Source organism: Protopterus annectens, chromosome 2.part1, assembly GCF_019279795.1.
Source record: "Protopterus annectens isolate FY-2018-M chromosome 2.part1, PAN1.0, whole genome shotgun sequence".
In the NCBI taxonomy this organism is placed as follows: Eukaryota; Metazoa; Chordata; order Ceratodontiformes; family Protopteridae; genus Protopterus; species Protopterus annectens.
The window spans coordinates 513,405,032-513,429,921 of record NC_056729.1 but is presented as its reverse complement, the minus strand read 5'-3'; the positions used below and the strand labels follow the sequence as shown (position 1 = coordinate 513,429,921).

Below are 24,890 nucleotides of genomic sequence, written 5' to 3'. Positions count from 1 at the left end.
GTGGTTTCGATGCTCTTCAGGCTACATCCAGGGTGGCTGCTACAGGTTCAGTTATTCGTAGACATGCCTGGCTTAAGGATCAAAATTTGTCAGAGCATGTTAAGGCTCGGATTTTGGATGCTCCTCTTCAATCGAAGTACTTTTTGGTCCTCCTGTGGAATCAGTTTTGAAAAAGATGGAAGATAAGGCTAAGTCTATGCAGGCGGTCAAAGATTTTATGCAGGTGCAGCCCCCTAAGTTTAGTAGGAATTGGCCTGCTAGAGGATGGTCTTATCCTTCTTCGGATTATCAGTCTAAGGGCAGGTCTAGACGTGGTAGAGGCAGAGCCCACAATCAGGGTTCTTTCACACCTAGGACTTGGAGTTCTCCTGCACAGTCTTCTGGTGAGGGCAGGGGTCAGCCCTTTCGTAAACAGACCCAATGACCTGTATCTTCCGCTGCCAGACCCTTCTTTACTGGCAGCTCCTCTAGGAGGAAAGTTGGGACTTTTCAAGCAAAACTGGCATTTGGTCACCCAGGACAAATGGGTGTTGGATATAATAAATCACGGGTACAAGTTTTATTTCCACACTTTTCCTCCTTTCAAAGGCATGCCGGATGTGCCTCCTCAACAAGGGATGGAGGCTCAGGAGCAAATCTTTTTACTTTTGCAGATGGGGGCGATTCCGGTGGTCCCTCCGTCAGAAGTAGGCCTAGGTTTTTATTCCCGTCTTTTCCTAGTGCCAAAGAAAAGAAACACTTGGAGGCCAGTTCTGGATTTGTCCATTCTCAATACCTACCTAGACATTCCAAAATTCAAGATGTTAACATTACAACAACTTCTAAGTCACAAAAAACGGACGCCAATGTAGGAATCCACCAAATAAAACAATAAAATGTCGACCAAAATGCCCAGCAAAGGCAATGAGACACAAACCAAGAGCCCGATGAAAATTGGAACAAAATACCAAACGCACTGTAGTTATCTGAATAAGTAGAAGATTTATTCCACCAAACGACACTACGACTAAGCGCTTTCACCAGTTATACTGGCTTCTTCAGAGTCATAGTGCACAAAACATTTAAACCCATATAAATACTAAAACACATCTCTAAACAATTGTCAATAATTCAATTAATCAATCGTTGAATGTTCACAAAGCTTTAAACTTAAAGCCACAAAACACAATTTTACAACATTTGACAATGCATCCAGCTTTAAAATAGTAATAAAGGCACATATGAATTAATATTTGCAATCCTACCATAGTGGTATGCAACAAACATAAAACATACATCAAACAAAATTAAAATACAAATAAATCTATAAAAATGTATATAGTGTAATGTAATATTTGATGTTATTAACGTAAACCTCCTTAAAACCTGTATAATATGAATGTTTCAACATTAATACAATATATATAAAGTATGATGTATAAACAAACTTAATATAATGATATTATTAATATTAATATTAATATTGATATCCAATCAATCCACCCCAATCCTAGGTACCCCATGCTACAAATTAAGTAAATAATATAAAATATGAAAATATAAAAATATTTTTCATATAAAGCCTGCTCTAAATTTTAACAAAGGTTTTATTGAAATGCTCTCATTAATCCCAGGTGTCCTAGTAGCATTCAACCTGATCTGCCACTCCATTTCGCGCAGAGCCACACAATTCTTAATATCCCCCTCGTAATCAAGATTAACCTTATCGATTACAAAAAACAGGAATTTTTTAAATTCATGACATCTTTGCGAATGCAAAAAGAGAGCATTATGTTCATCCCCTCTCCTAATAGAGCCACAGTGCTCACGAATTCTTTCCTTCAGGCTTCTTGTTGTCATGCCGACATAAAATATGTCGCATGACATACAAGATGCCAAATAAACACAATTTTTGGTTAAACAATTACAACTACCTGGGCATGCTATGGTTCGCCCATAACCTTTGACAGTGGTGTAGGCACCAACAGCTATATACCTACACCATCTGCAACAACCACACTTGTTCATAAAAGAACGTCTGTTATCCCTCCTACTTCTTTCCAAAATATCCTTTAGATTATAACCCCTACTAAAGACCATAATAGGGGAACCACCCAAAGTATTCCTTGTCTCCCTACTCAAAAAATGCTCCCAAATACTATTCAAATTAGCACGAATACCCAGGGAGACTTCATTGTATTGTAGAACAAATTTGGGATAACAATCAAAATTGTTGTTCTCCTCCTCCCTCCTCAAAATTCCGGCAACTACCACTAGGAACATTCATTTTCAAGATAGGGATATATTTGGTTTTCCTCTTTTTGTATACTTCCCGTTTGGTCTTAATTAACAAACTTAAAGGATATCCCCTTTCCAAAAATAAACCAATTAATGTATAGATCTCTTTTTGATACACCATATCATCACTTATTAACTTGGATAGGCGAATCATTTGCCCCTTTACCAAGCCCCTTCTTTGATGTAATGGATGGCAACTTGCAAAATGTAACATGGAATTCGCAAAACTGGGTTTTCTATAAATATTACTATGTAACCCCAAATCATTTTTTGAAATTTCGATATCCAAGAAATTTGCACAATCAAAATCCCAATCATAAGTGAATTTAAGGAAGTTGGAACTAGTATTCAAGTATGCCATAAATTCCTTGACACTCTCTTCATCACCCCGCCACAGGATGAGCAAATCGTCAAGAAACCTGTTATATAACAAAATGTTTTCTGCATATTTTGAATTAAATATATTTTTCTTTTCCCATGCTAGAAGGACCAAATTTGCAAATACAGGGGCACAATGTGCCCCCATAGCCACTCCAGTTAACTGTCTATATATCTCCCCTTCAAAAGATAGAAAATTATTTTCCAAAACCAACCTCATAAGATGATGACAAATCTCTAGTTTACTCGAATCAAAAATGGAACTTGAACATAAACTATCATGAAAAAGTTTTAGACCAGCTTGGTGGGGAATAACCGAAAACAGGTTTATAACATCAACCGTTAAAAACCCAAAACTATTCATATCAGTAATATTAACCCCACTCAACCTCTCCAAACAATGCCACGAGTCCCTTAAAATGTGGCCTGCCTCAAGTGTAACCTTCTTACAAAACTGATCAACAAAAGAAGCAAGGGGTTCTGTCTTGGAACCCCTAGCTGAAACAATAGGTCGAAACCGGAGGTTATCTGTACCCTTATGCACCTTGGGTATGCCAAAAAATTTTGGCATTTTTGGAAATTTTACCCATAAATAATGGTACTCTTCTTCACTAATAACCCCCTGTAACAATCTACTTGCAAGGTACAAATCAATGTTTTTATAAGCCACATTCACCTCGTGCCTTGATACCCTACAGTATGTATCAGCATCCTCCAACATTTCCATCATCAAACCAATATAGTCGATGTTATACATAATCACCATCCCTCCCCCTTTATCAGGTCTCATACATCTAAACTCTCCTGTGGAGCAAAGATGGTGAAGTACATCCCTTTCCTCATGAGTTAAATTGTCCTCAAAACTGGTCTTATATGAACAAGCTTTCCTTAGTTCGTATTCAATAATAGTCTCAAAATTCATTAATTCCTTACATTGAGGTGGTATAAAAACACTCTTTCTTTTTAACAGAACCCTGTTCTGATTGTTTTCATGATCAAAAACCCCCATTTGTTTTTCCAGAAAATACATTTTCAAATTTAATTCCCTTACATAAAGTTTCAAATTTTTCAGGGAACGTGTTATGTCCAGTCTAAAACTGGGTACAAATTTGTCCCCTCTACTAAACAATTGGAAATGGGCTTCATTCAAAATAAGCTCTGTATAATTATAAATAATGAAACCTTTGTCTTTAATGATGGAGTGTTTCATCCCCTCAAAAGGCACAGTTATTTCACCAACATTAACACCGTCAATAACCCCAGTTGTTTCCTGCCCGGTGTTAATAGAAATCATTTCCCCAAAATCCAATTCACCATCAATATCTTCCATAACTTCCTGAGTATTGGAACTCACTTCAATCAATCTTTGGTCATTTTCAAAACTTTCCCTAAAACGCCCTTCATACAGGGCATCTTCAGATGTAAATCTTTCATTAACATACATGTCATGTGCTCTTAAAACGTTAACCACATTATCAGAGACATGTTCATACACACCTTCAGAAAAATCATCACTAACATTGAAACATTCCTGGTTTTGATTAAATTCATAAAGTGCATCTACATCATGACAAACTTCAAAATTAACCATACACTTATAATAGTCCAATACATTCAATAAACTCTCCTCCTCTCCTTCGGACTCTTCTGCTGGAATGCATTGTAGTTCCGCCCCTTGTTTTGGAGCCTCTCCGACCTCCGCGGCATAATCGGTTCTTTATGCTGATAAATGGAAGAGATTTTTTCTTTGGAGCACAGCAAAGGGCTTTGATGTTTTAGTGCCTAATTTGAGTTTTGCACTGCAGTATCTTATTGAATTACTGGACAAGGGTTTGTCATTCTCTTCTGTGAAGGTTCATGCTGCAGCCATTTCTGCTCACTATGATTGTGACCCTCCTTTATTTTCTCACCCTTTGTTCAAACAATTTCTTAGAGGGGCAAAGAATATAAGACCCCCACGTAGAGCTCCTACTCCTTCCTGGGATCTCAATTTTGTGTTGGAGAAGCTTACTTTACCTCCTTTTGAACCTGCAGCTTCGTCTGAATTGAAGTTTTGTCTTGGAAGACTGCTTTTTTGTTGGCCATTACTTCTGCTAGGAGGGTATCTGAATTGCAGGCACTCATGGCAGTTGAACCTTTTCTGATATTCCATAAGGATAGAGTTTCTTTGCGAACTAACCCTACTTTTATGCATAAAGTGATTTCTAATGTGGCCTTGAACCAGTCTATTCATTTGCCTACTTTTTATGCTGATCCCCAAAATAAGGGGGGAAAATCTTGCATTCTTTGGATATCCACAGACAGTTACGTTATTATTTGAGCAGAACTAAAGTGTTCAGACAGACTCAACAGTTATTTGTTTCTTTTGCTTTGGGTTCACAAGGGAAGGCTGTTTCAAAGCAGACTATTTCTAAGTGGATTGGTCAATGTATTGCTTTTTGTTATTCTCATCATGGGAAGGATGTTCCTGCTGGGATCAGGTCTCATTCTACTAGGGCTACTGCCACATCTACTGCTTTTTTGAGGGGGGTAGCTACTAAGGATATTTTGGAGGCAGCTACTTGGAGTTCAGTACACACTTTTACTAAGCATTACCATCTCCCTCTTTATTCCAAGTCCAGGGCTGGGTTTGCCACTGCAGTTTTACAGGGCATGTTAGCAGCTCCTAATGCTACCTAGTTTGCCAGCCTCCCTTTTCCTTTGCTTTGGGATTCTACCCACTGGTTATGACTGCAGCAATGTGAGACTAAGAACATAGTACAGTTTTGTACCTACCATAAATGTAGATGTTCGAGGATCTACATTGCTGCAGTCCAATTATCCCTCCCTCCTTCCCCTCTATAGTTTGTGGTGGGGTGTTTACTATTTTGGCTCTGGCCTTCTTTCATTCTTAGGCCTTCTGACATCTGGGGCAAGAAAGACTGAGGATATGGCGTCGGTCATGCGCTTAAGTACTACTACGTACTGACGTCAGCTCCAGGCGACAATGACCGACGCCAGCCCAGCTCTTTGGTATTCGGGCCGATCGAGGACAGCGGACTACCCACTGGTTATGAACTGCAGCAATGTAGATCCTCGAACATCTACATTTATGGTAGGTACAAAACTGTACTTTTTTGGCAACAATTCTTAATGAGGGAGCTAGCTCCTTAATTTGAGTTCAGTTAGTAGCAATTTCCAACTTTCATATTGGGTTTGAAAATTCTTCTTCGAATTCATCTAAGCCTTGTAAGGCTTTTTTTTTTTTTTTTTTTTTTTTTTTTTTGAGGCATCCTCCTGCTGAGGCCTCCCTGTAAAGATACTACTTTGCCATGGGTTTTAAATCTGGTACTGCAGACTTTAATTCATTCCCTTTTTGAATCGGCAGCAAAATATGATCTGATCTGAAAAACTATATTTTTCTAGTGGCCATTACCTCTACTAGAAGAATGTCAGAAATTCAAGTATTGTCCTCTAAAATTCCCTGCTTGATTTTTCATGAGGAAAGAGTATAATTACATACCAGTCCTTCTTTCCTTCTTAAAGTAGTGTTAAAATCCAATATTAACCAATCCATTAACCTGACGGTCTTTCCTAAATTTACAAACAAAGGTGAATATGTTGCATTTATTGGATGCCCGCAGACCGGTTTTTACTTGCATAGAACAAAAGAAATTCGGAAGACAGATCAATTGATCTGAAGTAGTTAACTTCATTTGTGCAGCAATTTTTGGGAATCTGATCTGACCTCGGATCCGAGCCGGCAGTTTAACTGATTTAGATTCGAGCTCCAAGCTCCTCCCCTTACTCATAATCCCCTGCCAACCCTGACTGACCCCAGATCTAGTTTGCCGCGGTTTCGTTCAGCAGCTTGATCCAGAGTCCCCTGGCGTTCTCGTTCTCTTTGTGAGAAAAAAAAATTTAACTTTTTACAACTTTCTTTAATCTTTGGTGTGAGTGTGTGTTTAGCCCCCTTTTTAGTCTAAACTCTTAGTTTATTTTATTTCTAGTTATCCTTCCCCTACCTTCGTGGTTCCGTCAGTGTTGTGTGCGTGTGTTTGGTGCTTTGTGTGTGTGTTACTTTCTTGAGTATGTCTGAGGCCCCAAAGATAATGTTGTCTAAGTGCACCGAGTGTGGCCATAAGCTGTCCCCAGTGGATGGCCACACTCTGTGTGTATTGTGCCTTGGGGTTGAACACCTGTCCTCTGGTTGTACCATTTGTGCAGCATTCAACCCCAGGGCACTTAAGTACCGGAGGTCTAAGCTGATTCTGGCGGGTCTTCTGCCCCCGGACCCGGCTTCTACCTCTGGTCCTTCCGTGGCTCCCGCAGTGGCTGCGGCGGCTGCCACTCCTGCTTCCCTCCCCCCCGGCCGCTACTCAACCTCCCGCCTTAGGCTCGGAGGAGATGGAGGCTAGGAAAGAAAGGAGGAGGGAGAAGCACCATAAGCGGTGGGCCGAGGCCTCCGCTTCGGCCCCCCCGGCTAAGCGGTCTTCTGGTTCTCCTCCTTCTTGGATCCGGTCCCCATGCTTTTCACCGGGTCCTGAGGAGGAGGAGACCCGATCTCCTTCGAGGTCATCGAGGCGACACTCCCGCCCCACCTTGGTGGCCTCGTTGAGATCTACGAGAAGTCTCACAGATGCAGATTTGGACCGGATGATGAGAAGATTCCTCCAGGCCCAACTGCAGATGGGAGTGCTCCTGCCTCCCCCCCCCCCACCTCTGGGGGGGAGCTCGACCCCCTTCTTTGCCCTGATGGCTCCTTCTCCGTCCCGTTTCCCGGGTTCGGAGTCTTCGGAGCTGGGCAGCCTTGGAGCCGGGGGCTGTGTCGGCACCGATAGTCTTGGATACTTCGGCGCCAACACTTCCCTCGAGTCTGTCGGGTCCATTTTCTTGGGATCCGAGCTATCGGAGCCGAGGGCTGAGCTTCAGATCCGGCGGTATCGGGTATGTCTTCGGCTCCGTCCGGGTCGGAGTATGCTGGCCCGTCGGATCCGATCGCTTTGGCGCCAGCCCCGATCCGTCCTTTGGATCCGAGGGAGAGTCTGCTTTCGGATCCCAGAGAGAGCAGCTCTCCCTCGGCATTCGACGTGGTGGAGAGGGTTCTGTCGAAGGATTCCATGCCCCCGACCCTTGCCACGGCTCCACCCTGCACTCCTTCTTAGTTGGGCCCGGCTTCCATCACCCGGCCCCAGGGACAGCCTGCTTTGACGTCCCAGGTAGTTCCATTGGAACAAGACGTTGCTGGCGAGACCTCCTCTGACAGCCCCCCCGAGGAGGTCCCTCACAAGCGAAGGTGCAAGAGAGGAGGCACCTGGACTCCCCTGAGTCTTTGACTCAAGACACGGATTTGGAGGAAGGGGAAGGCTCCCCAAGATCACCCCCCAAAGAAGTCTCATTTGGTGACATCATGGAGATGCTCAGAATAAATGGGGGGTGGTCTGCCCCAAAGCCTACCTAGATGAATCAGTGTTCCTCGAGGCATTTGAAGCAGGCCCGTCTTACTCTTGGGTGTCCCCTCCGGCCGACCCCCCTGGTAGACTTGATCACTACCAGGGCGTGGAAGGAGCCGGACACTGTGGAGCCAGTCCCCAAGGGCCCGGACAAGATCCTTAGCCCACCCTCTGACAAGTCCCACTGGAGTAAGGGTCCCCCTGTAGATGCCATGTTGGTGGCGGCGGCCACCAAGATGGAACTTGCTCAGGAGAGTCTCTCGGTTCATCACCCGAGCAAGGAGTCTCTGTCGATGGACCGCTTAGGGAAGCGGGTGTTTAGTTCAGCTACCTTCTCTGTGAGGTCGCTGAACTACATGGCACACATGCTCCGACTGCAGCGGAACCTTATCAGAGTATGCTGCGTCACCCCCCCCCTGAGTCCATGTTGGCGGAGGACAAACAATTGCACTCCATCCGGATGGCCACTCTACGATCCATATCTTAACACCTCTATGCGGCTCCTGTCTCATGCCATGGAAGGAGCCGCTAGAGCCGGCAGTGTGGGCATCGTTATGAGCCTGGCTCCCGACACTGTGATTTCGCGGAACCCTTTAAGGCGTTGTTCGCTAATGTCCCTTTTGATGTTTCTGCCCTCTTCGGCAAAATCGTGCGAGATAGCTTGGTCCAGAGCGAAAAGGACGGGAAGACGTCTGCTGTCGGAGTCCGCTTCTCTGCTCCCCAGAGGTCATTTTCTAAGAACCAAAAGGGACAGAAGAAGATGTGGTTCTGGAAGTTGCAACAGTCCCGTCCCGCTCCAGACTCCCAGCCCTTCCGCGGTAGAGGAGGGCAGAGGGGGCCCACTGAACTTTGGATCCAGAGAACCCTTCTCGGACCAACCTACGCAACACCCCTGAGGGTTTGCCCAACTGCTCCACTTTGGAGGCAGTCGGGGGGCGTTTCTCGAAGCACCCAGCAGCTTGGGAGTCCATCACGACAGACCGCTGGGTGCTTCGCATCATATCCAGAGGATACCAAATTCCCTTTTCTCGTTACCCACACAGCCCCAGATACCTCCCCGATGTCCCACCCGAGCAGAGGGAGGCCGCAGCAATGGAAATCCAACATTTGCTGGAAAAAAGAGCCATCCAACACGCTCCCCCCAGACCAGTGCGGGTCCGGGTTTTACTCCAGGTTCTTCTTGGTGCCAAAAAAGACGGGGGACTTAAGACCGATCCTCGACCTCTCTTCCCTGAACCTGTCAGTAACCAGAGAGAAGTTCCGCATGGTCACTCTTCAATCCATTCTCCCCCTTTTGCGGGAGAACGATTGGATGTGCTCTATAGACGTCAAAGATGCGTACTACCACATTCTGATGGACAGGCGATCCAGGAGGTTCCTCCGCTTCCGGTGGGAGCCAGTCATTTCCAGTTCAGAGTCCTCCCTTTGGTCTCACCACAGCCCCCAGGATGTTCACCAAAGGGTTAGCAGTGATAGCAGCCCACCTCTGAGGCTCCAGGGAATTCAGGTCTTCCTGTACCTGGACAATTGGCTCCTGACCACTCCGACAAGGCATCTACTCTGTGCAGCCAGAAACTATTTTCTTCGTCTAGCTGCCTGGTTGGGGATCACTATCAACATAGAGAAGTCGTCTCTTACTCTGACTCAGACTATAGACTTCATAGGGGCCAGATTGGACACACACAAGCTCCTAGCTTCTTTGACCACAGATCGGCTACTATCTCTGAGGCTACATGTGCAGGCCATTCTACAATCTCCAGCTCCCCCGGCGAAATTGGTCCTGAGGGCTCTTGGCTCGATGGCAGCAGCAATCAACCTATTGCCAATGGCACGTTTGAATATGAGGGTCTTACAATGGACCCTCCAGGTCCAGTGGTCCTTTCTTCACTACCCTCTGAGCCATCCCGTTCCCCTCAGCAGGGCCTGCAAGAGGGCCCTCCTATGGCGGCTCCAATCTCCGGACCTTCAGCAAGGATGCCCCTTTTCTATGACCCCTCCACTAGCCACGGTGACCACGGATGCCTCCCGCCTCTGTTGGGGGGGGGGCATTGTTCGGGCAGGACAGTCCAAGGCACGTGGGACCTTACGGAGACCTCACTGCATATCAACGTCCTAGAGATGAGGGCAGTGCTGTTAGCGTTGCAAGCACTTCGGGACCTTCTTCCTGTAGGAAAGATTGCGATTCAGACAGACATGTCGGTTGTCTGGTACATCAACAAACAGGGGGGAACCAGGTCTTACCCACTCTGTTGAGAGGCCATGAGGGTGTGGGAATGGGCGATCTCCACCAACCGCTTTCTCATAGCAACGCACATTCCGGGACGGTCCAACATCCTAGCGGACAAACTAAGTTGCACCATCCTGTTACCACACGAGTGGTCTCTGAATCCCGAGATAGCGGATCGGATCTTCGCCAAATGGGGTCAACCCTGTTGCAATCTCTTTGCCTCTCCCTCGAACACAAAATGTTACGACTACTTCGCTCTCATTTCCCCCTCCGGGGAACCCCCGAGAGATGCTCTGGTGCATGCTTGGCCTCCCGGACTTTTTTATGCTTACCCTCTTCCTCTAATGCTGAAGTTTCTTCAGAAAGCCAGTCGGTTGGGGAGCAGGATAATCCTCATTGCCCCATTTTGGCCTCGTCAGACCTGGTTCCCTTACCTTTGGTCTCATCTGGTGAATCCTCCTTGGATTCTGGATCCCCGTCCGGATCTAATATCCCAACCCCTAGATCTCCCAGTCCCGAACCTGGACAACCTCAAGCTCGGTGCTTGGCTGCTCCAGTTCCACACATAGCTAGGACTCCCATTATCTCTTCCCCAGTTAAAACCATTCTAGTAGCTGCGCACAAGCCTTCTACTAGAAAGATCTATAACAGCAAATGGAAACGTTTCTCCATTTGGGCGGAACGCAAAAATTTGGATCCTTTTACAGCTCCTCTGCCCGCTATATTAGACTTTCTGTCAGGACTGTTTCATCAGGGAGCTACTTCCTCCACAGTCAAGGTCCAACTAGCAGTTATCTCTCATTATCACGTTGGAAATGAATTGGGCCCTTTGATCACCATGAAATTGTGTAAGACCTTTTTGAAGGGCGCCTTTCTGCTCAGACCCCCAGTGAAGGATGTAGTCCCTCCTTGGGATTTAACGCTGGTGCTTCAGGCCTTGGCAGCTCCCCCATTTGAGCCTGCAGCTTCCATAGATCTGAAATTCTTATCATGGAAAACGGCCTTTCTTGTCGCTATCACCTCGGCTCGAAGGGTCTCTGAACTACAGGCCCTCTGTGGAAAAACCCCCATACTTGACCTTTCACAAGTATAGAGTTTACCTCCGGACCAATCTCTCCTTTCTTCCCAAGGTTGCCTCTGAGTCAAATATTAACCAGTCCATCAACTTGCCGGTGTTTTTTTCCTAACTACCATAACATAGGGGAATACAAATTACACTCATTGGATGTGCATTGACAACTTCGCTTCTACATCCACAGGACATCTGGTCATAGGAAATCCGATCAGTTGTTCGTCTCCTTTGCCAAATTTAACTTGGGTAAATCTGTGTCTAATTCACACACTCTAGATGGATTTCACAGTGTATCCTTTTAGCATATGAAAGTTCGGGCAGGCCCGCACCTCAGGGAGTCCATGCCCACTCTACTCGATCTATGTCTACCTCTGCGGCTTTTAGAGCTAGAGTTTCTTTGGATGATATTTGCTCGGCAGCCATTTGGGCTTCATCTCATACTTTTATCAATCACTACAAATTGGACATTATCTCCAGAGGAAGAGCATCCTTTGGCTCTACAGTGCTCCGGAACATCCTTCCATGAAGGCCGCCCAAGATTCAGGTAGCTGGGGACTCTGTCCCAAAGGTTGCTGCACAAATGAAGTTAACGACTTCAGATTAAGAAGTTATGTACTCACCATAACGTTCCATCTGAGTAGGTAAACTTCATTTGTCAGCAGCCGTCCCTCCCTCCTGCCCCCTCACTTGCGAATGTTCTCATACTCAGGTCCATGGGTTTTATCCACTTATCTTGGGATTAATCATTGCTAGCAGTTTCTGCTGCTGGGCAAACTTGATCTGGGCTCAGTCAGGGTTGGCAGGGGATTATGGGTAAGGGGAGGAGCTTGGATCCAAAGCTGTTCAAAACTGCCGGCTCGGATCCGATTCCCAAAGGTTGCTGACAAATGAAGTTTACCTACTCAGATGGAACGTTATGGTGAGTACATAACTTCTTATTTCCTTTGGGCAAATCGGTTGCAAAGGTAACTTTAGCCAGATGGCTGACTGATTGCACATCATTTATCTACACCAAATTGGGCCTATCTTTACAAAGACCTTTGAAATCCCATTCAGCTAAGTCTTTAGCTGCTTACTTGAGTGTTTCTGTCTAGGGCTTCCATGGATGACATGTGCGGCTGCAACTTGTCCCATTACTCCCTTTTATTACTCATTAGAACTGGATCTCATCTTGAGGGGAAGAACAGCTTTTGGCTCCTCTGTCCTCAGGAATATACTTCTTTACAGTCCACTCGAATTTAGGTAGCTGGGGACTCTTCCAACAGTTGAGGCTAGAATGAAAATTGACATCAGGTAAAGAAGTTATATACTCACCATAATGTTCCATCTGTGTTGCCCATTTTCATCAAACCCCCCCCCCCCCAATCTTTTTTTTTACAGTTGAATTTTCTGAAAGAATGATTGTTTGAGAACATGACTGTCCTTCATGATGAGCTCGAAACATCTCTTTTCTTGTGCATCTTATAGTTGTATTTCTTAGTTTATTTCAAACAGCAATCAAGATCTGAGGTATGTTAGGGGTTGCTGCATTATGGGTGAGGGAGATGCTCAAGCCTTTTGATGGCCACAAGCTAAGTAATGGCCGAGAAGGATCTGAAGATCAGATCCAAACCCAACAGTTGAATGAAAATGGATGACACAGATGGAATGTTATGGTGGGTACATAAACATTTTTTTTTTTAGTCTCTGAGGCTGGCAGTGTTCTAAAGTGCTTTTTACTGTTCATTTTTGAAGGGGAAAAAATGATTTGAAGTTGTGTTTTTACCAGCATTCGCTGCTTACTTTCTCCAAGAGGCATCTTTTTCAGCTTGACTATAACAATCTCAGTCCCACATTGGCCCTTCTTCCAGCCATCATGGCAGGCTAGCCGTTGGCCTCAGCCACAGGTGGGTGAGACTGCTGTGGCCATTAGTTGTACCTCAAACTACTCTTTCTCCCTAGATCCTTTTGGTGTAGCACCTGCAGACATTGTGGACTGGGGGCTAGGCACATCCTCTGTGGCTGTTGGTCTCCTTTAGTGGTCAAGGAAGACCAACACTTCCTGATCCTTGGAGAAGGAGTGGGAAGACTTTCATGTTTTGTCAGAAGGTTTTGTCTATCCCCGGGGAAGCTGCTGCCTTTCACAATACTATTGGCTCCATTTTTCATTTAAAAAGGAAATGGAAAACTAAGCATGTATGTACTACTCAAACTTCTTTATCTAGTAGTCTATTTGATCTGGGTCCTGGTTTAGTTCATAGGTGTGTTGACTAGGCTAACGACCACAAGGGCCTTTTTAAGCCTAGCCATGCATCCCAGATATCTGGCAAGTTTGGTTACCCTTGGTTAAGTGTAAGTGGGGGTTTGGGAGATGAACCATTTACAGGTTACCTATGTCCATTAGAGACACAAGTGTTCAGGGTATTGATCCTTCTTGTAAGTTAGCTTCAATAAAGCAGTATCCCTCTTTCCTTTACCAGAAGAGATTCAAGATTTTGAATCTGGATTGGAAAATTAAAGGACAGATGCAGGGTTTGCTCCTCAGATTTCCTCTTCAGACTCTGACTAGAGCTCAGTTTCTGATCCTCCCTGTGGAATTTCTTGCTGAGAGACTACTTCTAGAATGTACCAGTGTTCTCATTGGGAGAACACTGAGGTTTCTCATTCCCTCAGAAAATCCTTTGAGCTGTTACAGAAGAATTTCCAAGCTCTTCCTTCATTCCTCCAGTTCTCTGAGCTTTGGAGGATTTTTGTCACTGCCTGTATTTTCCCCGATAGTCAGCCGGCTTGTCCCTAAGGTGGCAGATAGACTAAAGTTCCTCAGTTTTTTATGTCTGACCAGTTGCTATTGATTTTGTTAATCGTACTGCTACCAAGCATTCCAATCCTTTTCTTTCTGATAAGGATGGGGAAGATTTTTTGATAAGTATGAAAGTGTATGCTTCTGCAACTTTGGTATTCAAAATTTTTAATTGTCAGGCTCTTTTGTTAGTTTATACTGACTAATTCTGAAAGTATAAGGAATGTTTTGTCTGCATTTACTTTTTCTGGGGAAAATCTGATTTAAATGATTTCTTCCATTTTAGAAGTCTTAATTTTCGGTGTGAAATGACTCTCTTGGTACTTTTTTCAGGGCTATGGCCACTGGTACTGTTTTGTGGAGGTTTATCTGCCTGTGTTCTCTGAACTTTGCAGTTGAAGCGAACAACTAACTTTTCTTTGGATAGAGGTTTTGTTCCCCTTGCTTCAGAGGTTATCTAAACGTGTGATGAAAGGGGTAAGTTAATACAGGGGATCTAAGATTTTTTAGCCCTCCTTTTCCAAACTTTCTAAGGTATTCTGTAACCCCTCATCCAACTTTGGCAAAAAAAGACTTCAACATTCTCAACAATATGCAGGCAAAGAGGCATTTAGGAAGAAACGCCAAGAGCTTCCAGGAATTCCCCCTTCCACAAAGTAAACAGTTCAACTAGTCAGAATGACTGAGGGCTTTTGTGCCCCCCCCCCACCACCACCACCACAAGTCCCTTGTACCTTTCTGAATGTCTAAATCTCCATATTTTCTTTTGCAGCCAGACGTTTCTGACAAATTGGTTCTGTAGATTATCCAAGGTTACAAAGTAGTGGGAGGAAACCCCTCCTTGTCGGGGGTAATTCCTTATCCACCAGATCAGACTCTTATTCTCCTTGCCTTTCATCACATTCTGTTCCAGGGAGTGATCCAACCAGTTCCTTCTGAGATTGGGAAAGGTTTTTATTCAAAGATGTTTTTGTGCCAAGGAAGAAAACTGTTTGAGACCATTTCTGGATCTTTCTGCTAAACCTGTATGTTAGTGCCGAAGTTCAAAATGGTATCATTTCACAACCTATTTCCTCATTCAAGCTTCCTGGTAACATTGGATTTAAAAGATGCTCATCACATCCCAATTCATCCAGACATCAGGTGCTGCTTTAGGGGGTTTTTTTGTCAGGATCACATTATCAGTTCTCTTCTCTATCCTTTGAATTATCCACTACACTAAGTTTGTTGCTCCAGTTATAGCTCATTGCAGGCTACAGGGTATCCACATTTATTTCATATTAGACAACTTGCTTATCATTGTAGAGTCTTCAGTGTGTCAAGAATTTCACTTGAGGGAGAGATCATTTGAACAAATGGATTCCAAGCGAACATTCAGAAGTCTTGACTTTTCTCAGAATTGTGTTCTCGAGTGCCAGCTAGATGACTCGTATCAAAGAACCCCCCCCCCCGCACACACACAAATCTATATGTAAATCTGTTTCTAAGATTTTCCTCTCAAACTTGTTCACTATGAAGGAATACTTCAGGATTTTGTGACTCATAGTATCGAAAACTGATTCCCCTGGCAAGACTCCACATGAACGATTGGTATCTGAAGCATTTGTTTCTAGCAGCAACATCATTTATCTTTTCAAATCCTCCTGCTGAAGTTTACCAGAAGGGAAATCACTTTGTGAAGATAGGGAGCTAAGATTTAGGATATTTCCTTTCTCCCTCCTTGTTCCAAAGCAGTCAGTTACCACAGATGGCTTGTACTTTGTGGAGCAGTTTCACGAGGCATAAAAGTGCAAGGTATGTGGATCACCAAGCACAAATTAAAGCATATAAATAAGAGCTGCTTGCCCTGATAAGGGCAGTTAATTCTGTGGATTATCTTTGGCTCCTACGACCTTTTCATGTTGTTAAAAACAAAACCACAGTCGTGGACTTGTGGGACATCAAGCATGGGGAATCCACGTCATACCCCCTTTACAGACTAGCCACGTTAGCTTGTGATACAGCTTCACAGCACAGTCTCACTCTACATTCATCCTGCATACTGTCAGAGAAAACTGGCAGGTAAGCTGAGCTAAACAAGGGTAGACCTTTGTGAATGGAAAGTTGATCGGGGAATCTTCCAAGATTTGCTCCATCTGTGAGGAGTTCCTCAAGTAGACCTTATTTGCCTTCTCTTTGAACAATCCTCTAGTAAAATGTTGTTCCACAACTCCATGGAAGAAGGCTTGGAAGATGCATGCCTTTTTTCTTTTTCTTGGACAGGAATGCTTCTGTATGCTTTTGTCATCCTTTCCACTGATATCGACAGTACTTTTGAAGATTCAAAAGGAATCCCCAAGTTCACTATGGTGATTCCCATCTGGAACAGACAATAGTGGATGATCTTGGTCAATGTTGCAGTACTGATTCTTGGGTGGTCTTCACATTCAGAAGCCTAATAATTTCCAATGCCTTTGTATAGTTTCTAGTTGGCAGACCTCTGAAGACAGCATGTAAGAGGGGCATCCATTAGTACCATCTACAGTTCGTTTTAGCTGTGTAGTTCAAAGTTCTGTGTGCGTTCAAAATGCTTGCAGTCCTTTGGTTGCTTTGTATTTTGAGTGCTGCCTTCTAGTCAAATAAGTACCCCACTGGGAATTATCCTCTAGTGTTAAAGTAGATTTAAAAATTGCTTGAATTGTGGGAAGCAAATCCAGTATAAAGATTTTCACTCTTTCTGTTCTGCTTGAGATCTTTGCACAGTGTCTTTGTCCTGATTGTGTAAAAGTCCACGAGAAAACCCTCAAAGGGCTGAGGTAGTACTCTCCCATTTAGTCTTTATCTTAATTTTTCCCATTGGTGTCGCAACTCACTATTACAACTGCAGATTCTCCACAAACACCAGCTTCTGCTAGTGTTCTGAAGAAATGTAAAGGTAAAAAGATCAAGGAAACTTTTTGAGAACCCTGGTCTAGTTCCCAGTTTGGCAGATGAGGTGCATTTGCAATCCCCTGGTCTAGCAATTCCTAGACCTGAACCCTCTTGCACATCCTTAGAAGAGGTCGCCATTGTTAGCACTACACTGGCGTCATTCGGGTCTGAGGTTGCTCAGCAATCCTCCGCTTCTGATCTTCTGGTTTTGGGTCTCAGAGGAAGCACTAGTGAACCTTTAGCCAAAGTTTCTGCTAAATAACTGTAACCTCGGGGCATGCCTTCTAAATGGACTCCTAAACCAAAGTGTACCATTTCCTTTTCTTCGCCCACCCTTCAGTCCCTTCACAGGATGAAGCATCACACCTAAAAATAGCAGGAATTCATGGCTGTCATGAAATCCAAGGAGCACTGCCATATTTTTGCTTATGAAGCCTTGCCATCCAAAGCAGGGAAGTAGCTTTTCAGGAAGATTGATTCCTCAAACTCCAAAGATGAGTTGTCTACTCTTGGCACGTGCCAAAACACTTATCTGGATTCGGACTGACAACTCTGTTTTGCTTCCCTCCCTGAGGACCTTTTGTTTCTACGTTGCCTTTTGTAAAATGGAGGCTTTCAAATGGGAAAAAGAAGTTATCCCATGCTCAGACCATTGCAGGGAACTGCTACATTGCCTTCTCCCAGGCCATTGGTTATCCTTCCTGTACACTTTGTACTGGATGATGCATCTTTACATCTTAATTCTTTGCCATCTGCTTCTAGGAAATCAGACAGGCTGTACAATGTGTTTGAATCTCAGTAGCACCTTTACAAAAATCCAAAAAATATGTACCTAAAGGACAAACTTGACACCCCTTAGCTACTAATAGGAAATGTGACTATTGGGCACTTTGGGGAAAAAGATTATACATCTGCCACCCTTGCAATAAGTGTTAAATTGCCATATGCTAAAGTACCTGGAATCTTTCCAGAACAAAATTCTCTGTAAGGTGGATTGTATTGCTGATAGAAACGTCTCAAAGGACGTTCAGGAAACCGCAAAAGAAGCTTTACAAGGTTGTTGTAATACTTTATATGCATCATGTAGAGCAGTTGCCACAGGTTGTCATCTACAGACATGCATGAAACTGGACCCACTCTGTCAGATCGTGTCAAGGCTGAACTATTGTATGCTGCACTAGACAAAGGATTCCTTTGCGGACCTTAATCTAAATAGATTTTTTTTGAGAAGCTGAATAAGAAATAAAAGCAAATTCTGACACCAACATACAGTAGGTATTACCCTTCAAAACCTTGTCCTTTTCCCCATAGACAAGATAAGTGGGCATGCAAGAGATCCAGGCAGTCCAGGAGGTGATGAACTGTACAACTGCAGAGAAGACCCCACCCATTATGGAGACGCATGGACTATATTCTATCCTTGCCTCCCATATCCCCACATATCCTCCTCTCAATCCTCTGACTTGAAGAGAACCCTTGTTCCTAAATCAGTGGAAGACCATCACTTACACATGAGCAGACTTCAGTGGTTCATTAAAAATGCTTGGAAACCGCATTCTTAAACCCTGGCGACCCTATTCCCCCTCCTTCCATACCAAAAGATGGAACTTCTATGGTTTAAGATATCCTGCCTATCCTTCGTGTAGCCTGACAAGGATGGTTTGTATGCTGGCTCAAGAGCTAGGCCTAACACTCAGCATCTTGTATTCCTGGTCAGAACAATACCTTGGGAGGTTCTCAAAGCGGGGATGATCTAGACTCCAGCAAATGGATGTTGGAGAGGTGCTCTGTATCTAGCCCTGCAGTGAGGGTTCCCCTTAATATACATGCTCGTGTCTCACCAGAACAGAACTAAAGCAGTTCTTCTCCTGAACTCATCAGACAGGGACTTGAAAAAATAGATGCTTTCTCTTTCACATGTACAGTCTTGTTCATGTATGCATTCCTGCCCTTGCTTGTGATCTCTGGGGTACTGATAAGTCAGGGAGGTCAGAAACAGCATGATCCTAATGGCCCTCTATGGCTGAGAACACTGGTTCTCCCTTACCCTGACCCTCCTCGAAGGGGAGCTTCCACACCATACTGCAGGAAGTAGATTTCCTTCTCAGCCAAGCCAAGGGATCTGTATTCCATTGTCACCTAGACACACTTAGGAGACCAACCTGGAAGATTGAGTTTTGCCACAGAAATGTCTACTATCTCATGGATGAGCTTTTCCTTTCTATAGGAGGCAAGGAACCGAATACCAGAAAATCATATTTGCCGTTTGGTGTCACAGGAAGAACATTAACCCTTCACAGGTAGACCAACTCCTTCTTGGAGTATCTTAGACCTGTTTAGATAGGGACTTTCCTAGTCTAGTATTAACATATATAAATATTTTCTCTGTTTGCCTGCACAGTGCTCTGCCTATCTATCTTGCACCCTCAAATGAAGCTTCTCCTAAAAGGGTAATTCACTTGACATCATCCAGAAGGAACCCTATTTCTGCCTGGGGTCTACATTGTGTTAGAGATACCCCCCCCCCCTTTAAATCTGTTTCTACTGCCTCTTTAAAGATGTTCACTTGAAGACTACTTTCCTTGTAGCTGTTAGGTAAGCAAGAAGAGTCTCAGAGCTACAAATTCTCAGATATAAAGAGCCTTTCACTGTCTTTGTCCAGGGATAGGATAACCCTTAAACCAAACCCGTCCTTTATACTGAAGATGGTATCGGAGCTTACCCTAAACCAGGCTATAAACCTACTAGCCTTCTTCCCAAATCCACAGGGCAGCGCAAGTCTTTTATTCCTGGGATGTGCATAGGCAAATCTGATATCTAGACAGGACTAAAATCCCTTGTGTCTTTCAGCTTTTCCTGGTTAGGGGTCGCCACAGCGGAACTCCGATCCGCTAATGATTGGCAGTAGATTTTTACGTGCCGATTTGCCAGCCCTGACGCACAACCTGATTCAACGAAGGTACGCCCATTCACGCATGTCTCCACACAGAAGACGCTCTAGCTGAGAATCAAACCGGACAGCGTCTTACTGAGAGGCGACAACTAGTAGAGCAAGTATTTTAGTTTTCTCAGAGGAATAAGCAGGGCAGGCCTGTCTCCGAAAAAAAAAATTCCAGATGGATAGCCAACTCCATTAAGTTCTATTACTCCCACCATGAAAATTCTACCTGGGCATAAAGCCCGCTCCACTGGGCATGGGGCAATGACCACTGCTTTCTTTAAAGCTGTTCCTACCCAGAGCATCCTAGAGGCAGCCACAAGGAACTCTATGCACACCTTTACAAAGCACTGCAACCTAAGCAGCGTCTCCATGGTTAGAGAAGGTTTTGCAGGATGGCAGCAGTGAAACCTGATCTGCTAGGGTCATACAGAACCTACCACCCACCTGTTGGCTTTGGGTGTCTTCCCACCAATCAGTACTGCAACACTGACTGTAAAGAACCATAATACATGTCCCACTTGCCATAATTGTAGAAGCTTGAGTTGATCAGTGTTGCAGTACATATCCCCACCCTCTACCCCCCCCCCCTTCTGCTAACCACTTTTCGCCTTGAGTGCAAGAGGTAGAAGGTTTCTCTGAAGATTGCCCTGTTATCGCCATTCCATCTCTGCCTTCTATAGTGAGTAGTCTCCTTGCTCAAATTCAGGCAACTGGGGTGGTTGTGCTGTCCTCTGGTATCACACTGCTTGTTCAATGCTTAGAAAGACCTGAAAATGGCGCTGATGGGCCCCCTTTTTCCCTGATATCCAGATGCCTGTCTTCATATGTCACTCTGCTACAGATAATGCAGAGAGTTGAAATCGAGCCAGTCACAGGCTTCTGCATATCAGGAACACCCAAGAATCTATACTGCAACATTGATCTACTAGAACTTGTGCAATTATGGTAAGTAGGACACGACCGTACTTTTGAAAATGGCCAGGGCAATTACCACAAGCTTCCTCACAGAATGATTCTACTCATACAAGATCAAATATATTTGATGCATCCCAACCCCAATCAAGTTCAGCTTGACTGCCTGTATGACAGCATCTTAATTTCCTTTATGAACCTGTTTACTGAATACTTTCATCAGGTACTAATGGAGATAAGAAAGCCTACTACTGGAAAATTGTATTTTAGCAAATGGAAAATGTTTTCTAGTTGGCAACAGCAACGTAACCAGCACCCATTCAGGGCTAGTTCTCTGGTTGTACGATATTTCTGTGAATTACTATCTTACGGCCTTTCTTGCTCCTTCGTCAAGGTTAATTTATTGTCCATTTCAGTATGTGTGCCCATGGTTCTTCCTCTTTTAATGCTTTCTCATGTCAAATTGTTTTTAAAGGGGCTTTGTATAGGAGCGCTACAAGAGAGCTTGTGGCTCCTCACTTTTGTGTTGGATAAGCTAAAACTTGCTCCATTTGAACTAACTAGCCTGGCTGACTGAGGTTCTTCAACATGGAAGACTGTTTACTGATTCTTCTGACCTCTGGAAGAAGGGTATAGGAGTTGCACATTTTTACAGAGTCAACCCTGTCTCATTTTCCACAGGGAGAGATTTTTTTTTTTTGAGAACTAATTCTCTTATGCCTAAAGTGGTGTCTGAGTTTATCTTAAGCAAACTACCCATCTCCCCGTTTTCTTTCCAGAGCCTAAAAATGAGGGGAAATGGATACTTCATACCTCGAATGTCTACAATACTAACTTGACAGAACTAAATATTTTCGTTGTATCTCTTTTTCTTGTGAAGGTACGAAGGGGCAACCCGTGTCAAACCAGACTATTTCCAAATGGTTGTCTAAGGCTATTATTTTCTTATACTCAACACAACAAAACTATTCCAGGCAAGGGCAAGGCCTTACTGGATGCCAAGAATATCGCAGGATACTTCCTGAATGGTCTAAAATTTGACCGGTCAGGGCCACTGGAGTTACTGTTCAACAGTAGTCTTAAATCAGGCTTCCTACCACAAAAATGGAGAACTGTAACAGTCATCCCTCTTCATAAGGGTGGACCACCAACACATCCCAGAAACTATGGACCCATTAGACTGACTAGTCTTGTATGCAGAGCCAGAGAAAGAATTCTAGAAATGATCAGCAAGGGCACAGGACACTGAATCCTTCCCAGTTTGGCTTTCTCAAAGCAAGGTCAAACCTACTGAATGTGATGGACTTTGAGAAGATCACCAAGGCAGCAGATGAGGATAAAAAAGTTCATACTGCCTACCTTGAACTTGCTAAGGCATTTGATATGATTTCTCACTCTGACATTAAAAAACTTACAGAATTAACCATGAGCACCTAGATAAAACACTGAATAGCTAGTTGTATCACAAATAGGGCCCAGGAAGTTTGGTTTTGAGAAACCACCCCCTCAGAGACCCTGGGACCAGTGTAGTCCCTCAGATCTTTGCACCGGGCCCACTCGTCTTTGGCATCTACTTCTCAGAAATCGAGGCCAATATTAAAGGCTTTTGGATGGCCAAGTTTGCAGGTGCTTGCAGACTGGAAGCAGTCATAGAATCCTCCAAGACACTAACATCTTACAAGAGTGTATAACAGAGGAATGACTGGTGCCAAAGTCACTGCCACCCTAGGAAAATAAGTCCTCAATACAGCACCCCTACGAGTTGACCCACTTGTCGTGCATCTTGTAGCACATGTAGACAGTAAACTGGCCTTCAACCAACATATAGCCAAGATAATAAGGAAATCCTATGTTGCTCAACTTATAAGTGCACGGGATCTAGGTCCAGGGAAGTCATTGCACCATTGTACTCTGCTGTTATTAGACCCGTCGTTGAGCATAATCCCCCCCTTCAGTTATGTACCTGACCAGACGTGTAGCAACTGAAATGTCTGCAAAGGTTCCTTACAATAATACAGGGCACAAACCTAATATCCTATGAAGATCACCTCAAAGCACCCAGTCTCCCCCAGAGTACTGAGCGATGATCTATGCCTGGCATACTAGGCATCCCTGGACCCTGCTCTGATGAGCATTTTGCACATCTGAAAAACAGCATCAGAACTACTAGATCGAAAGACCTAAATTGTTCTTGCAATATAAAAGGGACATGTTGGAGAGATACGTATGCATCTCAGAATTCCCTTTCTTTGTAACCTCAGTGTGAAACAAAGTCCTTCCCTAACCCTATTTAAGCATAACTTGACCATTGGATGGGAAATCAAAAAATTCATCCCTGGTATGGCCCCCACGTCTCTGGGTAGAAGCAGTCAGTAAATCATGTTGCGACCAAATGTTACCCCCCTATACAAGGTGTCAGGTGTCACTGAAATGCATAACCTGTGGGACACATTTGGGTTGTGTAGCTAAGTATACACCAATGAATCTATAGTGACTTTTTTTTTTTGTTCCTAGGATTGTCCTTTCAGGGTTCAGCCTCCCCCTCTCTTGAAATCTTTGAAGGGCTTGGTGTCGAAACTTGCCTTTAAGTCAGCGTAGCTTGAGCTAGGCTATGGAAGCTGACCGTCCTGACTTTGGCAGTATATAATCCATATAGCTCAGGCCACTGCAGCAGTGATTATTCAAATATCTATGTATACTTACAAAACTATAGAGTCTTGGCGCTTTAAGTACATTTACTTTGTCACAAGTGTGTCATGTCCTACTATTCCGGGAATACTCACCCAAACGTCTACTACTTCAAATGGATGTTGTGTTTTCTCCTTTTGTGTGCGCTGCTAGACTTTAGAATACTTTATCCCTCACCACTTCACTGACACATTTTACACAGTCTGAATTCTTGCAAAGAATATAGACTTTCTTTCCTGTTCTTACACCAGTTTGTTCAGGCCTTGTTTACTCTTTGGTCAAGTTTCATTTAGTAAAATTTGATGCCCTGTTCTGTTAAGACTTTTGTGAGTAGCAAGTTTATTCTGACCTGCCCTGTCTAGAGGTATGTAGTATTTGTCAACGTTTATCTTGTTCCAGCTGATTTGAGTTTTGGATTCCTTTATCTTCCCCCATTCTTCTATGTTGATAAAAAATGATTGTCTGCTTTCTGAGAAGCATAAGCTTATATCCAAGGTTGCTTTGTAGATGAACTGATTATTTAGTTCCTATACCAACTTTATTTGAGCAACATTTCAGTCCAGAAGATGAAAATAATGTGGTTGCTACAGCTTTGGTTTATAGAGGGAAGACTAAAAGACCAAACCGAGGGGGGGTCTTTTTTTTCTTTTTTTTTTTTTTTTTATATGTCCTTTAAAGTCACTGAAAGCAGAAAAGTTACTGAACAGTGTATTGTAAACAACTTTCCATTTGTACTCTGGCATTATTTTGGTGAGTAGCACAACACTTGCAGAATTACCCTACAGTTTTTAGTGATTTAAAGTTTTTTGGATAGGCAGAAGACAATGGAGTGTGTTTAAAAAAAAATCTGCAGGTTGTTGGAAGTATAACTGCTTTTTACTCTCTCTGGGAAATAAAACATGCTTTACAGTGGTCTAGGGGCTTGGTAATGAATTTGTGCTTTCCTTCCAAGACTTAAAAAGAGGTAGCGTCTTGGTGCTTAACTAAGAACTTGGTGGATAATTGAGCAGCTGCCAGTGCTTAACCAGGAGCTTGTTGGTGGGCAAATTAATAGCTACCAGTGATGCTGTTGATCCAGTAGCAGTGTGTGTGTGTTTGGGGAGGGGGTCCATTGAGTGCACTAGTTATTTTACTTTAGACTTGGTCTAATCTTTTCTTATGCTATATAGTTTTGTAACGTCTTCAATCAGCTGCTGGCCAGGTAAAGATTACTAAAGACAAGAAAGGGCAGTTTATTCTAGTACTTTCCATAGCTTTACCTTAGACTGTTGCAA

General features: G+C 43.8%; 1 protein-coding gene across 1 annotated transcript in view; it reads left to right on the top strand.

The window, feature by feature from the left end:
* TACC3 (transforming acidic coiled-coil containing protein 3) overlaps nt 1-24,890 on the top strand; it is a 1,197,606-nt gene that overhangs the window by 134,408 nt on the left and 1,038,308 nt on the right. The window lies entirely within an intron of this gene.